This window comes from Zonotrichia leucophrys, chromosome 17 (assembly GCF_028769735.1).
Source record: "Zonotrichia leucophrys gambelii isolate GWCS_2022_RI chromosome 17, RI_Zleu_2.0, whole genome shotgun sequence".
Classification (NCBI taxonomy): Eukaryota; Metazoa; Chordata; class Aves; order Passeriformes; family Passerellidae; genus Zonotrichia; species Zonotrichia leucophrys.
The window spans coordinates 7456415-7472750 of NC_088186.1; the positions used below are offsets into that span (position 1 = coordinate 7456415).

General features: G+C 45.9%; 1 long non-coding RNA gene across 1 annotated transcript; it reads right to left on the reverse strand.

The window, feature by feature from the left end:
* Window positions 1-6641: 6641 nt before the first annotated feature.
* LOC135455061 (uncharacterized) lies at window positions 6642-9714 on the reverse strand. The gene is made up of 3 exons (XR_010442241.1): window positions 9602-9714; window positions 8702-9020; window positions 6642-7526 (listed from the first exon to the last, which is right to left on the reverse strand). It is a non-coding gene; the product is annotated as an uncharacterized LOC135455061 (long non-coding RNA).
* Between the last annotated feature and the right edge of the window lie 6622 nt (window positions 9715-16336).

The window sequence follows — 16336 nt, forward strand, 5'->3', positions numbered from 1 at the left end:
TAGCCTCCCACTCAAATTTCCAGAACATCTTTTCCAGCTCTGAAGATCTTTTCATACTTGTGTGATTAGGGGAGAAAAAGGGGATTTTCCTGCAGTTCCTGACCACTCACACCGAGCCATTTCTCCCTGGTTCCTTTGAAGCAGGAACTTTATAACCTTTGGGGTCTCCAGGAGAAGTTTTAGAAGGCCAACCCTGAACCTACATCTATTTGAGAGAAACCCTGGGTTGTGATTTAATCGATCTTAAATATTTTCCAGCGGAGACACGGCTTTGGGGGCACGTGACCCTTGAATTTGAAATGAAGGGAAATTGTTGTTTTCTTCCTTTCAAGGAGTCCAAATCCTTTCCTGACCATTTTCAAACCTGCAGCACTCAAAAATTTAGCTTTTCTTTTTTCTTTTTTTTTTTTTTTTCACTACATTTACAGAGACAAGAACTAATTTGGGGGAGAAGGGGGCAAAAAGGATGGGAATGGATGAGAGTAGTCCATGACCCTGCTGAGATGGACACACATGGGAGAAAACAGAGGACAGACAAGCTCCTGCACAACCCCACAGTCTGAAACACCAAGAAGAGGTTTCTGAGCGCATGGGGGGAAATCCTTGGGACCAAAGCCATTTATTCTCTTGGTTTTTGTGCCCTTTTTGTTGTCAGAAGACCTTTCCAGAGCAAAGCCAAATAAAGAGCCTTCAAAATCTTCCAGAGTAGGGGAGGGAGGGAAAGAGGGAGGAAGGGAGGAGGCTGTTGCTGCCTCTCTGCCACACACTGGCATTCAAGCAGCTGAATTAATCCATAGTTTCATGCCTGCTGGTCCCCCTGATTGGGCTTTTATAATTAGAACAATCTTGTTCCCCAGCGTTTATGAAAAGACTCCAGCGCTGGCTCCCAGGTTTTCATTACAGCTGAATTTAAGGGTATTTATTTGGCTTATTGCTACCACTCCCCCATCCTTATTTGCTAACAAGGGCTTTGTTCCATGCTTGAGATTTTGGAGGAGCAGAGGATTAGGGCAGCCCCTCCTCTCCCTGTCCCAGATCTGTCTCCCCAGCACTCCCTGGCTCCTCTGGATTACGGCACGCTGCCATCCTGGATCCCTCCTTCCAGAAAGGGGATTGATTTACCCCTCTCAGCCTGCTCACTCTCCCCCCACCTCCCTCCCAAAGAACAAACAGCATCAGATATGCCAGAGCTCCTCATGTCACCGCTCAGGGACTGGGCTTTGTGAAATAAAATCCTGGAACTCCTGGTCGGAAAGCCGGAGCGACAGGCGGGAGGGAAAACTCTGTCTGAGGAGGGAAGAGGGAAAAGTTATTTACAAGGGAAGGCTTTGTGGCTTGGAAAGAAGCAGAGCAACACCCAAGGCTGGGAAATGTGGAATCACTTTTCCCTGCAAGGGGGTTTTGAAGGTGAATGTCCAGTCCCCGTTCCATTTTCCATCTGTCTCCCCAAACTTTCATGCTCTGTCCATGGTCCTTAAACTCCACCGCCCAGATCCTGCCTCACCACAATTTTCTGCAAATGCCTGCAGTTTCAGCCCTCTGTGGGTTGGGGCAGGAGTGAAAGTTGTATTTTCTTTAAAAGGACAATTTCAGCCTTGAAGAAGGCATTAGAAATCTCCATGTTTAGCCGCTCGCTTTCTTCTCACTTAGGTTTAGTTTTTTGTAGATTTTTTCCCCCCCTCTGTGATTTTCCTGGAATTTAAATACGTGCCAGCAGTTTACAAGCCTTTCCCGACGCTGCCCTAGGCAGTACTGTGTGTTTTCACCTTCCCTGCCTTCAAGATTTAGCTGGAGGGTCCGGCCCCCATGGTAAAATACCTGGCCCTTAAAATTCCAGCCTGCTGCCATCGATCGCAACAAATCGTCTTGGGTTTACTGCTCAAACTGAACAAAACCGAGTCTTTAACACACCAAATGCCAAAGCCATAAATACGAGGGCTCAGAGGGACAGGGGAAGGGATGGAGAGGGAGAGGGAAATGGAGGGAAGAGCTGTGGCCACGTGCAGGGCCCCAAATTAGGGACACCGATCCCCCCCCAGCCTGGCACGCTGTGCTCACCCCACATCAGAGTTGCAGAGAGCAATTTCCAGCAGGTAGGTCATAAATCTCTTGTTTATTGCCTTTTATTATGTTGTTTCAACAGCTCTTAAAGCTGGAACAGCGACCGATTGATGGCTGCTTTAAATCTCCTTCATTTTCTGCACATATTTTTTTATATTTTAGGGAGGGGGGCATCCATCTTTTTTCTCAGCTCTCCACCATCTCTTTCCCTTCAGGAAGGAGTCAAATGCCATCTTTTTCTCTTTACAAGTCATGTTTTATAGATCCCCCTCCACGCTGGAAATGCTGCTGGTGCCTGGGAAAGGGCAGCCAGGGAGCACCCCTGGAAGGGAACAGAGCGTTCGTGTTTTGCTAGGAAATGCATTGAGTTTGGATTCAGACCAAGAGGGACAAAGTGGAGACAGAAAAGGAGAAGAGACAGCCTCGACGGAGAAGAATTGATTGCCATGGAATGAGGAGGAGAGAGCCACAATTAAAATACTGTATTTTATAGTAGACTATTATAGCCTGGATCAATTTTCAGGTGTGCATGTGCAATTGCATTCCCTCCTCTTGAATGACTGTCCTACAGGGGACAGGACAGCATGTGCAGCCTCAGAGGTGGTGTCTGATGAGCCCAGAAGATTTTCATGGAGATGCCAGAGAATTATGGATTAAATCCCATTATGTCTATGGTGCTTTGGGGAGATCCAACATTGGGATCATCAACAGGAGGGACATCAGCCTGTTGGAGCAAGTCCAGAGGGTGTCGCAGACTTCTTTCATGGAAAATCCTTTCCTTAGGATTTTTCCTCCTGAAAAGCTGAAAAGCCTCAGGAACAAAATGTAAACAATTATTATCTGCTGCTGTGGAATGCAACAGGTGCATCTGTGATTGGGCTCATAGAGTTGTTTCTAATTAATGGCCAATCACAGTCAGCTGGCTCAGACTTTCTGTCCGAGACAGAGGCTTTTGTTATGATTCCTTTTTATTCTTAGCCAGCCTTCTGATGAAATCCTTTCTTCTATTCTTTTAGTATAGTTTTAATATAATATATATGATAAAATAATAAATCAAGCCTTCTGAAACATAGAGTCAGATCCTCATCTCTTCCCTCATCCAAAAACCCTGTGAACACGGTCACACAGAGTGGGCCACAGGAATGATCAGAGGGGTGGAGCAGCTCTGCTGTGAGGAAAGGTTGAGAGAACTGGGATTGTTCAGCCTGGAAAAGGCTCCAGGGAGACCTTCTAGCACCTTCCAGTATGTAAATGGGGCTTATAAAAAAGCTGGGGACAAAATTTTTAGCAGGGCCTGTTGTGCTAGGACAAGGATGGTTTGAACTGAAAGAGGATCCATTTGGATTAGATAGAAGGAAGTATTTTACAATGAGGGTGGGCACAGAGAAACTGTGGCCGCCCCTGGATCCCTGGAAATGTCCAAGGCCAGGCTGGATGCGGCTTGGAGCACCCTGGGATAGTGCAAGTTGTCCCAAGATGATTTTTAAGATCCCTTCCAATCCAAACCATTCTGGAATTCACTGATCTCAAGCAGCCCCTCCACAAACCCCAAGCTTTGTGTCCCCAGGGCCCTGTGAGTGACAGAGGTCACCCCAGCAGTGCCAGAGCTTCCTCCACCAGCCAGCCTGGAGGCAGGATGTGATTGATGGCAGCACTGAGCAACCTCAGGCATCACTCTCCCAAAACCTGTATTTTTCCAAGAGCTGATCAAAATCTTATTACATTGGTCAGGGTAGCTATCTACTGGAAAAATAGAGTTTTCCCATGAAAACATTTCATAAGGATATGTCCACAGCACTGAAATTTATAGCGGGGGGAAAAAAATGGTGAATTATTTCAACAGTGTTTGCTCCAGTTCTCATTTTGATTACCTTCATTTTGACAGGTATTTTAATATATTCATATTTTCATGCTTTGACCTTATCAGGACGAAACGTTTCATTCCATCTAAATGAAGGGATTACAAATGGGCTGGATGAAACTCTTGGCTGTTCTGAATCTGAAAAATGTGACAACTTCTCTTCCATACAAAAGTTCCAAATTTCCACATCTCATCCACATTCAAAGCAAATTCCCCAAAGAGTGAAAAGGTCTTGCATGAACACCAATTAAAAGTCTGGGACCACTCAGCACACAGCAGCCCTTTTAGGCAGGTTTCCAGCTTTCATTAGGACTTCTAAACTCAGAAGTAATTTTCATGCTGGATTCAGACTGGTCACATCTGAAAACTGGCTTTAGTGGTGAAAATCCAGTCCCAGGTTCTCTGGGCACATCTGATTCCACAGCCCCCAGCAAATCTTTCAAACCTGCTTTTCTGGCTGGAGGTGAGAGCTTTGAGCAGCCCAGCAGCTGAAAACAGCTCCTTTGCAGGGATTTAAGAAAAAAACACTGAATACCAAAAGAACTTTGTGCTTAAAAAAGATCCCCTTAAAAATAAAATAAAATAAAATAAAATAAAATAAAATAAAATAAAATAAAATAAAATAAAATAAAATAAAATAAAATAAAATAAAATAAAATAAAATAAAATAAAATAAAATAAAATAAACAGAAAAAACCCCAAGCAATGAGCATCCTTCACAGTCAGAGTGTCCCAGGGCTGTGGCCTGTGCTGTGCAAGGAGCCAGCTCAGCCAGCAGGGTCCCTCCCACACCATCTGGGAGGGCAGAAAAACTCATCTTCAGGCATCAATGATTATGCATTTCCACCCAGTGCAAAGGGATTTGTACCAATAATTCCCAGAGGCCAAGTGTGAAATAACTAAATCATGAGCACATGCCAAAATAACTGAATCATGTGCCATGGGGAGGGGGTGAGGGTGAGCAGGGTCTCCAGTCACTCCTTCCCATCCAAAACGGGAATTAACTGCTTTATTTTCTCTTTAAATTAACACAAGGGCACAAACCCCAGCGTTTCCCAGTGGGCAGCTCCTCGTTTTACAAGAAATGTTGACAGGTCCCACATCTTGACTGCCCCCACCTTTTCTGATTGATGTGACAATTTCCTCCTGGGAACTGTGACAAAACCTCAGCACTGCTGATGGATGGGATGTCACCAGTGAGCAAATTCTCACCTGGAGCTCTTGAAGCCAGGGGCACACCTATGGTGCCACATCTTCATTTCAACACTCCATTATTGCGGCTTTAAAGCTTCTCCTATAAAGGCCAAGTGGACATGTAAATGTTTGGCCAGCATGAGCTGTATCACTTAAAAGGGTGAATACCTTTTTTTTAATGATTTCATTTTTTTATGACTCAGATGTGCCAATAAAACTCTTGGCCAGTTTTCCATGGCTTTTGCTGAACTGAGAGCAAATTAAACTGACAAAGCAATTTTTTTTTTCCCAGGGGTAGAAGAGCTGCTCTCGAGGATGGCAATCCAGGCAAACTCTTACACTTAACCCAGAGGTAGAGTTGGGATTTGTAAAACTGCTTTTCTTGCTCTCAGAGACATCAACCAAGATCCTCTCTTTTACAGAGAATGGAAAAAGGAAGGGAAAACCATTCCTTCCTGAAAATCCCCATTGCAAGGAATTTACCAGATGATGCAAAGTTAGCACAGAAATATATTCAAGAAAAGGTGGGATGTAATCTAAAAGAAATCTGCATGCAAAGAGGAATAAGGGTGGCACAGAACAACTAGAAGGTTCAGGGCTGACACCATCCAGCTATATCTTAAATGAACATGGGTGAAAATTCAGAATAAAAGGCAGATTCCACCCTGCCTTCCCACCAGACCCTATAACCATCAAATTACTGCCCTCAGCCTGAGAGATCTCGCTGGGATCTGCTTGTGCTGAGCTGAACAAGGATGCTTCTAATCATGGCTGGCTCAGCAGGGCTTTTTCCAGGCACAAGGAACCCAGTGGTGTCCTCACCCCTGCCTGCAGCCTCATTTACACCTGACAAGAGCGGATGGGACAAAGTGGGACAGCTCCAGGGCCAGCCAGCACCTGGCTGTGGGCACCTGCATCCCAAACCAACCCCAAAGCACAGCAACACATCCCAGCCAGAGCACTAACAAACCCCTGTTTTTTTGAGCTTTAGGGTTTTTTTCAGTACCATCAGCAGCAGAAAAAACCACTCTGGAAATCCTTGTATAAAGAAAAAACCACACAAGTCAGGTTAAATGTGTCTCAGTCAGGGATGAGTTCCTGGCACATCTGCAGATCTACCTGTCCCAGGCACTGCCTGAGCAACCTGGCATCACAGGCTGAGCCCCTGTGCCTCAGTTTCCTCCCTTGGAATTATGTAACTGATACAGCTCATGCTGGCCAAACATTTACATGTCCACTTGGCCTTCATAGGAGAAGCTTTAAAGCTGCAATAATGGAGTGTTGAAATGAAGATGTGGCACCATAAGTGTGCCCCTGACTTCGAGAGCTCCCAGGTGAGAATTTGCTCACTGGTGACATCCCATCCATCAGCAGTGCTGAGGTTCTGTCACAGTTCCCAGGAGGAAATTGTCACATCAATCAGAAAAGGTGGGGGCAGCAATATTCCCCCCACAGAAGCCTGTCTGCATTTGGGAGGTGGCACAGAGGCCACTGGTACCAGGAACATTGCAAAACTCAGACTTTTGGATTCAATTAGCCAACTATTTATTAATCATCACTGGCACAGCAATCAAATATTGTCCACAGCAGCTTCTGTGGCTCTCCACAAACAAGAACAAGCCTTGACAAAACTTCTGTCTAAATCCAAGTGCCAGACTGCCTGCACTGGTGACTCAGTTTCTTCCTATTTCTGCCTTTAATAGCAGCAGCTCTGATAAGATTGCTGGGAGTAGCCCACGTTCAGCAGTTTAATGGGCACCAGCCCAGACAGACTAATGGATCTGGAGACCAGCAAAGAGCAGGAAGGTGAGCTGAGTGGAGAATATTGAGGCTTTTAAGGCAGAAAAGTAGCAGCTAGACATGGGGTAGCTGACTCACAGAGCCCTGCTGGAGACAGATATCCTCGCTGGGCGTCCCCAGCCATCCATCACCCCGGACAGGCCCATGAAAACCGGGCAGTTCTTGAAACAATTTGCAAAATGCAAAGCAGAGCTGGGAAGGGATCCTGGGGCTCAGGGCCAGACACGCAGCCAGGTGAATTATTGTCAAGTCTGAGCTCACAAGCTTTTCCCTCTCCTGGAGAAGTGCATTTCCATTCCTGGTGTCTCGTATCGCCACCGAGGCGGTGTCAGCGCCTCACAGGAACCAAATGTTCCATCCAGCACCATCCATTTCTCTGGCTCTGAGAGGTGCAGACAGGAAAATTCTGATTCTCCTCCTCCTCCTAACTCTCAGAATAAACAAGTCTCCTAATAAACAAGTTCTGCCAGGGAGTGGGAGGTGTTGAATTCACCCCTGTGCAGGCACTTGCCCAAAAGATGTTTTACCTGCATGTCGTCACTTTTCAGAGTCTGAGCCACAGAGGATGAACTTCAGTCTGCTTGAAGATTCCATTTCCAGACAGTGGGCTCTGTGAAATGAAAACCAAAAAACCAAAAACAAAAAACCTCAAAAAATACCAATAACAAAACCCCAAAAATACCCAACCCCCCCCAAAAAACCCTCAAAAAACCAACCAAATACAAAAAACCAAAAACAAAAAACCTCAAAAAATACCAATAACAAAACCCCAAAAATACCCACCTCCCCCCAAAAAACCCTCAAAAAACCAACCAAAACCAAAAAACCAACCAAACAAAAAAAATCCACAAAAAACCAAGAAAAACAACAACAAAAATGGAAACAAACAAAAAAGCAACAAATAACAAAAACAAAAAAGAACCACAAAAAATAAAAATAATAAATAAAAAAAATTACCAAAACATCCCCAATCCATTTAAGGCATCTGCCGTATCAGAAACTGACTAAATAGGGAAGAATTGGATAAAACTTGCTCTCATGCCTCTTCAGTGAAGCCTTTAGGATTTTTATTTTCCTTTTTATCAAAAGAAAACCCTGGCTTCATACAAGGGAAGAAGACAGAAATCAGGGCCACTACATGTCCTCCTGCAAAAATATTTGTAGGATGATATTTATTGTTCCCAGCCTGCCTGTGCAGAGAAGGACCCTTTACCCTCTCCTCACAGGTGTTAAATGTTCTGAGCAATGAAAAAGGGTTTGTACCAGCAGGAAGGTGAACTGAAAACATCCAGAAATCATTGGAGTTGCCAGCAGAGAATGAAATACCTCCTGGCCTCATCACTGGAGTGATGCAAAGGGAGGCCAGGAGGGGCAAGGGACTGCAGAGAGAAAAGGAGTGATCCCATAATTAAACAAAAGGCTTTCTCTAAAGCCCCCCGTGATGGATGTGCTCCTGCAGGCTGGGACACAGCTGGTGTCGCTCAGTTTTGTTGCACTGGCCATAAATAAGAGCTCCCCTGGGATGTGTGGGGAGGGTAAAAATGGCATTGGGCAGAAAAATTGCGACAGGAACAAGGATGCAATGGAGACCTCGAGTAAGGGATGCAGAATCCAGGGCACAAAGTGCTGATTTATCCTGACCTACCCTGGGGACGTCCCTCCCCCTTCCCCAAATCCAGAGTGAGCAAGGCAGGGATCAATAGCTCAGCACAGCCACAGAGGGGAGGAGGAGGAGGAGGAGGAGGAAAGCAGCACATGCACAGGGTGATAGGTAGGAAACAAAACCTTGAGGGGAATGCAGCTTTTCTGACTTGGGTCTGTCTTCCCTTCCCCAAAGGTTGGTTTCCAGCAGACAGAGGATGATTTGCCAGCCATGCAATGTGTGTAGAAATCTTCTGGTTTAAAGTTGTCCAGGTGTTATCACAAGGATGGTGATGCCTGAGGATTTTAGCTTGTATACTTTTAATATATTTGTAATCCTGCAGTTCTTTAGTGTGTAACTTCAAACTCCACACACAATGTGAGCTGCTGCTTTCCCATTTGGGGCAGACTCAACAATTCCTCTCCAGGCCTGGCAATCAAGGACACCTCACTGCCTCAGGCCCTGAGAGATGGAAACAAAAGTGAGTTTTGGGGGGAGCAAACTTGGGGTAAATGACTTCATTACCTGAAACTGTAATTAATTAATGCCCAATATGCAAATGGAGGAAACTTATAAAAGTGTGAAAACCTGTGACCTGTCATCCCCCCCTGGGGGGCTTTGTCTGCCTGAATTGTACCTGAAGGCCTTCAATAAACATAACTGCTTTTTATTCTCTTAATTTTGTCTGGCCTCTGTTTTTAGGTAATCCCTAAAGGCATCACAGTCAAGAGGTCTCTCAAGCAGCAGCTCCACAGCAAAGTGCTCTGGTCACACAGTGATTACCAGAGACCCTCATCCCTGATCCAGAACCTTCCTCAGTGAGGCCAACATGGGTCTGTGCAATAATGCAGGAATTTGTTTAGATCATGAGCTGGGTTTGAAACCTTTATCTCAAGCCAGAGGAAAAACCTTCATGGACACACACAGCCTATAAGACACCCGTGAGCAGATTACAGATTCTGGGGGTTCTATCAGACTCTACTGTGTGAGGAGGTGGATTTCCTGGAAATTTGTCTTTTGGGGTTGAAACACTTGGATCATACCTGCAAAGCTGAACTCAGGCTTGCTGGTTGCAGCCATCTGCATTTCTGAGCAGTGCAGGTGCAACAGTTTGTGGTGACTGGGAGGGGAGCTGGGGCCCAGCATCAACTCCAATGGGTACAGCTGTGCAGGACAGGTGAATAATACTGAAAACAATGAGACATGCACGCCCAGGTGTGCTGAGCAAGCACCAAAGGGAGCTGAGGGCACACAGGTGCAATGCATGAACATGAGGGGTGTGAAAAGTTGGGCTAAAGAACCAGAAGGGTGGATGCTTGAAGCCTTCTGCTGAGATATGGTGTTGCTCTGTATGAGTTGAAGCTTTCTGAAATTGCGTGGTGACATTCTGTGTGTTGTGGCCATCTCACCTGTGACGTGCTGTGGTTCTTTGGACAGATAACTGCTCCTTCTCCTGCAGACCTGAATCTCTCAGCTAAGTTTCTACAACAATGCTGTGTACCTTTCCACTTTAGTTACTTAAATGAAGTTGCATTTCATCTCTGGCAAATTTAAAAGGCAGCTGGCAAACCCTCCCAAGAAGAGCCATGATGGAATTCAATTTGTGTTGACTCCAGGCTGGCAGGGGTTTACAGCTGATCTTGATCCAGCACAATGCACTTTATTCTTTTTACAGAGCAGCCTGAATGCCATGGTGGAACAGGCACATTGAGGAGCTGAGCAGGGGCTGAAGAACAGGAAGGCATTTTATGGGTTCAACAAGATTTATGAAGGAAGATGCTTCTCAGGAGTGGGAAGCAAGGGAATTTCCAAAAGCAGCAGAATATCTCTGCTCTTCTCCAGATGCCTTTAAGGGTGAGAGGAGTCCATTGTGTCCTTGAGGGGTTTTATCATCAAATAGAAAGGAGCACAAAGTGGAGTTTTTCTCAATGGCACAGGGGTGCCCGGGGGTCCTGGCACCTTCAATGCTCCCGTTCTCCACAGCATAGGGTCTGCTTTCATGGGTCACAATTGTTTGCTGACTTCAGGGATGGTGAGGGGGAAGATTTGAGGTCTAGGAGGACATGGTGGCAAAGCATGACCCTGGCTGAACTGAGGAGAACATGCAATGCAAACGCTGCTCCCATGAATGGTCCCATCAGAAGAGCAGTGCCTTGGGGTTGTGGGGAGTTATTAACTCTCAGTGACCCAGCAGAAAGCCTGCTCCTCATCTCAGCTGTGAACCTGAGTTAGAACAAGAGGAAAATGTCACCTGAAAGTGTTTTCCCTTGCAGGAGGACACAGCTGAGGCTGCTTTGCATCCAGCCCCTGAACCTCTGTTTTCACTGCAGTGAGATCTTCACTGGGCTGCAGGCAAAGCCTGAGCAAAGTCTGGGATGTCAGAGCCCTTCGTGTACATCACTCAGCTTCCTGTAAAGTCAAGATGCTGATATTTACCTATGAAATCTGTAAAGCACTGGGAGAGTCTCAGCTGTAAAGAGATGTGGGGGAAAGGATCTCTGCTAAGAGCTCTGAGTGAGAGCTCTCCCCCTCCAACAGGCAGACAAGCCCTGTAATATCCCATGGGGCAGCAGAATTCCACACCAACACAGCTGCTTCAGAGTGCATTTGGAAATCATGGGGAACCCCAACAGCAAAGTGTCTTCTGAGATCCCCTAAATACTTCTGAGACCCTGAGTCCCACCATTCAAGCTGGCACAGGACCCTGCTGTCCTTTCCTTATGGTCACCCCCCTTCCCAGCTTCACTCCACTGCTCCAGCTGCAATTAATTGGAATATCTCCCACTGATTCCTGATTAGCTGCCTTTGATTAGGGTTTAATGCCTTCACTGGGCCCCTAATTCACAGGGATGAGCTTGGAAATGCCTGAGGACAGCTCAAACACAATCATATTTTCAAGCTCTGTCCACATGAGCCCTGCTCCCCTGAGCCTGCAGGACCTGCCTTGCCCAGCCCTGCTCCTCCTCCTCCCTGTGCTGAGAGGCAAAGCACAGCCAGGGCTGCCAGGCTCTGCCTCCTGATGGTGGAGGATAGAGCTGGAGTGAAAAATGGATATCTCAAAAAATAATGGAAAAATAGATATTTCAAACATGGATATATTTTTTATATATTTCATATATCTTAAAAAATATAAAGTGGATATTTTAAAAAATGGGAAAATTGATATTTCAGATATATAAAATTCAGGGCTTTGTGTGTGGCTTGGCCACTGAGTTAAAGCATGGCTGGGAAAGTAAGGCTGGAGTCAGGATGACAGGCCCATGGGTGATTATCCTGATGTGTAATGGGATGTTCAGGGATGGACAAGACAGACCTGTAGTGGACTTTGGATCTCCAAGGAGGGCTGATCTGGTGGAGAAGAGCAGTGAGCTGCCCTGTGGAGCTGGACATCTCCAGCTGCTGTGTCCTGCTCCAGGATTTATGGCCAATAAAGGATTGCCTTGCTCCTCTTCCTGACTCCATCTTCCCTCTCTCTTTCCTCCTCTACCCCCAAACTCTTATTCAGTGCCTGTGGACAGAGAGTAGGCAGAGGGAGGCGGTTTGACCTGGCAGGGAATTGAGGTAAACTCAAATTCTACAGGGAATAGAGGTAAACCCAAATTCTGCAGGACCAGGATCTGCATTTCAGCTCAACCTTGGGAGCTAAACTGAAGGTCATGTCATGCTGCCTGCCTTGGCACCAGCCAGGGAGGTTGTAAACACTGGTTTCAGAGGCTGCCTTGCCTTTTGAAGATCTGAAAGTGCATTTATCTTCCTGAGACATGCATTAATCTACTAACTACCCGAGAAGATAAGGGGATGAAAAGAGGCTTGGTGGGGAGGGAAAAAAATAATAAAATAAACCAAAGTAAAGTAAAGTAATCAAATCAATAAAATGGAAGAAAGTAAAAGACTCATTTTCATCAGTACTAAGAGACCCATGGACTCTTTCACAGTGCCTCAGGCACTGCTGTCCCATCACACAGCTGCCTTATCACAGCTCTCCTGTGCACCTGGCTCACCCTGGCAGTGTGAGGTGACAGTTTACAAAGTGCCTGAGTCCCCTCACTGTGCCCCGAGCTCCACAGTTGATCTCTTTAATCACCACATCTCAGTGACAAGTCAGTGAAGCAACTCAACTCCCAGCCAGACAATTCCAGAGCAGGTTGTTTATTTTCTCTGCAGGCGGATTTGACAGAGCCAAGCAGGGCCAGAGCCTGGAACCTTGGAGGAATAAAACCCTTGGTTCTCTGCAGCTGGACCTCAGCTCCTGCTGGGGGAAGCTATTAAAGTATTTAAAAGAAGAAGTATTTAAAAGAAAAGAAGCCTGGGTTGGAGTAACAGCTACACAGGGCAGAGCATCTCCTTGCTCCAAGCCTCAGTTTCCTCAGCTGGAGGAGAAAATCAACATCAGACTTCCATGTGAAGGAGGTTGGAAATTTGGGACTTCTTGGGTGTTGTTTTGAATCTTTCCCTGTGCTTGGCTCCTCTGCTGAGCCTCCCCTGAATCCCCTCTTAGGAGCATCAGGGGGTAGGACAGTGGGGATGGATGAAGACGAGAGATATCTGGAGCCAGGTTGTGGAATTTGTGGTTTATTGCAAAGGGCCTGGGTGCAGGGCCCTGCTGGGAGCTGCCAGCCACAACTCAGAGCAGGCCCTAGAGAAGAGAGGGGGAGAGAGGATGAGAAGGTAAGAGAGTAAGAGGGTAAGAGATTTTTAAACCTAAAAACTCCTCTTTGGGCCCCTTCTGCCAAGCTGTAGGGTCTGCTCTGACCCTTGGGCCTGTCTGCAAGCAGAGGGTGTTGTTCCATCAAAAAGTGATTACCTTCAGCTGGCCACATCATTGTTTTCCAGTTGTTCAGTGACTGAGGTATCTCAAAGCTTGCTTTCATTTCAATCTCTCTCATAGTTTCTATATTCTCAAAATCTTCTGCCAGTGAGACAATCATATTTACAAGGCTTTCCTGTTTCATCTTCCCCAACACCCCTGCCCTTTGTGGCAGAGGCCTGGTGGGTTCAGGCACTGAGGGGTTGCTGGCAAAGTGGGAACCAAAGCAAACAAGCCCAACTCATGGAGTCAAGCACACTACAACTGACAGGAGGGGAAGAGGGACCCCTAAATCTGTCCCCAAAACCTCTGGGAGGCAGCACCTCCAACCATGGAAAGGGAGGGAAAGGAGGGCTCCTGCATCATGAGGTGCAGGTGTGATTTCATCATCAGCAGCACCCTGAGGGGTTTCAGGGCTGCCTTTGCCTGAGGGACTCAGGGGGGTGTCACTACCTTCATAGCCCTGGTCACATCTCCAGCCAAGCCTGGCCTAAAATTCTGGGCTGTTTGTCTGCAGGGCAGATGAAGAGGAAGGTGGAAATAGAGAAAGGGACTCAGGGGATGTCACTACCTTCACAGCCCAGGTCACATCTCCAGCCAAGCCTGCCCCAGAGCCCTGAGCTGTTTCTCTGCAGGGCAGATGAAGAGGAAGGTGGAAATAGAGAAAGAGCTGGGTGTGGGGGAAGTGCTGCAGAACTAATAAAGAGCTTTGAAGGGGATGGGGAATTGAGTCAGGTTCACATTAAAGGGCAAGGAAATGAATGCTGAGATGAAGGCGCCTGCAAGTTCAAATGCAGCGAGCTGATAAATAAATAAAGTTAAAAGAATGACTTTTAATTACATTTGAAAGAGAAAAATAGAGAGAGCTGTGGGGAATGATAGAAAAACTCCAAACCCAGACACTCTGGAGCTCTGGCTGGGTTTTGGGGACACTCTCTGGCCTGCCCCATTGTCCCAGGGCAGCCACCAGCAGTGGCAGGGCTGGGGGGACAGCAAGCTCAACTGAACCTGGGTTTAATGCCTCAATTAAGGTCCATCCTGATCAGCTTTAAAAAGCAATTTAGCCCCACTAAGCTGCAGCAGGTCAGGGGCAGGGATAGATGGCAAGTCTCATTTGGAAGCCAAACACACACATTCCCATCATTAACGGCCCCATCCCATTAATGACAATAATATTGTTGGCTTAAAATGTTGCTTTCATTGAACAACTGGAGAAGAATGAAATGCTTTCCTCCAGTTTTTGGTCTGGTGCCAAGAGCTGCCTGTAAAATCCAGATAAGAGTTCTCAGCACAAACTTCTGATAAGGGAATTAGCAGGTAAACTTTAAACTTTGGTGAAGGCGAAGACGAGGAGGGGAAGGAGAGCATTTGTGATCTCTTCAGTGGTGTCAGCCTGCCAGGCTGAATCTCACCAGACCCTGATGCCACATTCCCCAAATCCTCATCCCTATTATCTATCTGTACTGGGAAATTACCTGTTTCCATAGCTGAGGCCATGGCCTCATTCCCATAAGAATCTGCTTTTTTCCTCTCCTTTCTATTTTCTCACCTCCCCAGAGACCATCCTCCATCCTATTCCTAGCACTGCCTTTCTCCTGAGTTGAAGTTAATTCCCTGTCAAACCTTTTGGGGTTCTTTCATCCCATCTTTTTAAAAAAAACACTTCACCTAGATTGTCCACAAACTCAACCAGAGCTAAAAATGAATATATTAACTCTGGATAAATCCTCCTCTAGCAGATGCTGGGTACAAGAACATCTGTCATGGCCAGGATGAAATACCTCAATGAAATGCCCTCTGGAGAAAGAGTCTCTCACCCTATTTGTCCACTTTGCCAAGGCTCAAGTTCATGAAATCTAAAGCTAATGCACCAGAAATCCTGGGACATCTGAAACTTGGAAGAAGAGGATAATATAGAAATTAGTCTGCTCCTACAATCAGTTCAATCTCTGCATCCACTTGGTTCAGTAGTGATAAAATCTTTGGTCACCATTTGGATGGACAGGTTAACTCTGGGATGTTTGAACACTTCTTCCACTCCTGGAGAACCTATATCCAAGGGGGATTAAAGGAGCAGCTCATAATTGTGGAACAAATTCTGGTCAGAAGAGCAAAGATTAGGGCATCAAGTCATCTTTGAGCCTTGGAGTGGCTCCTAGCCAAGCTGTGCTTTTTATTTTTTAAATAAAGTGGTGATACAATCAGCTGGGAAGTTAAAAAAAAATCTATGATCCTCCTAACACTGAATTAATATTTTGCTTTTCCATCCCCATTACTCCTTGTTGTTGGGGAGGTGGGTAAGGCACAGGAGCAGGATGGTTACTCACAGAAGCACCAGGATTTACCAAACTGCTCCTTCCTGCTTTCCCATACTGACCCTTCTCCTCAGGAGCTGCTGCCTGAGCCAAATAATTGTTGTGGAGGCAAAGCCAAAATCCAGCCAGCCCAAAGAGAAACCACAGAGTTTTTTCAGAAGTTAAAAGGAATTTGTTAATTTGCCCAAATTTTCTGGGTTTGGACTTTTATAACCTGAGAAGGAACACCAAAATAACACATCAAGGGACATTCATGACAAATTTACCTGAACAGACAAGCTGGGAATCCCTGAGCTTGATCAACAGCATTAACACACCTATCCCTTAAAATTTAGGATTGGTTAAGACCTCCACGACCTCAGAGTTTGGAAAAGGCTGAAATTCTTGTCACCCCTGGCTCTTTAATACTTCCATTTTACATTTTAAATCCTACTTGTCCCAAAATTTCTGTCATCTGCACTGCCATCATCAGTATTCCAAGAAACTCAGTATTTCTGCAACAGCAAGAACTAGGCAGGAAAAGGGAGATTCATCCCTGTTGAAATTCTTGGAAGAAAGAGACCCAGTTGGATGAATTTCTTCTGCTGGGAAAAAAAAATAAAAATAAGACAACTTATTTCCACTTCTTATTCAAAGTCATTTTCTTTTGAGACTTA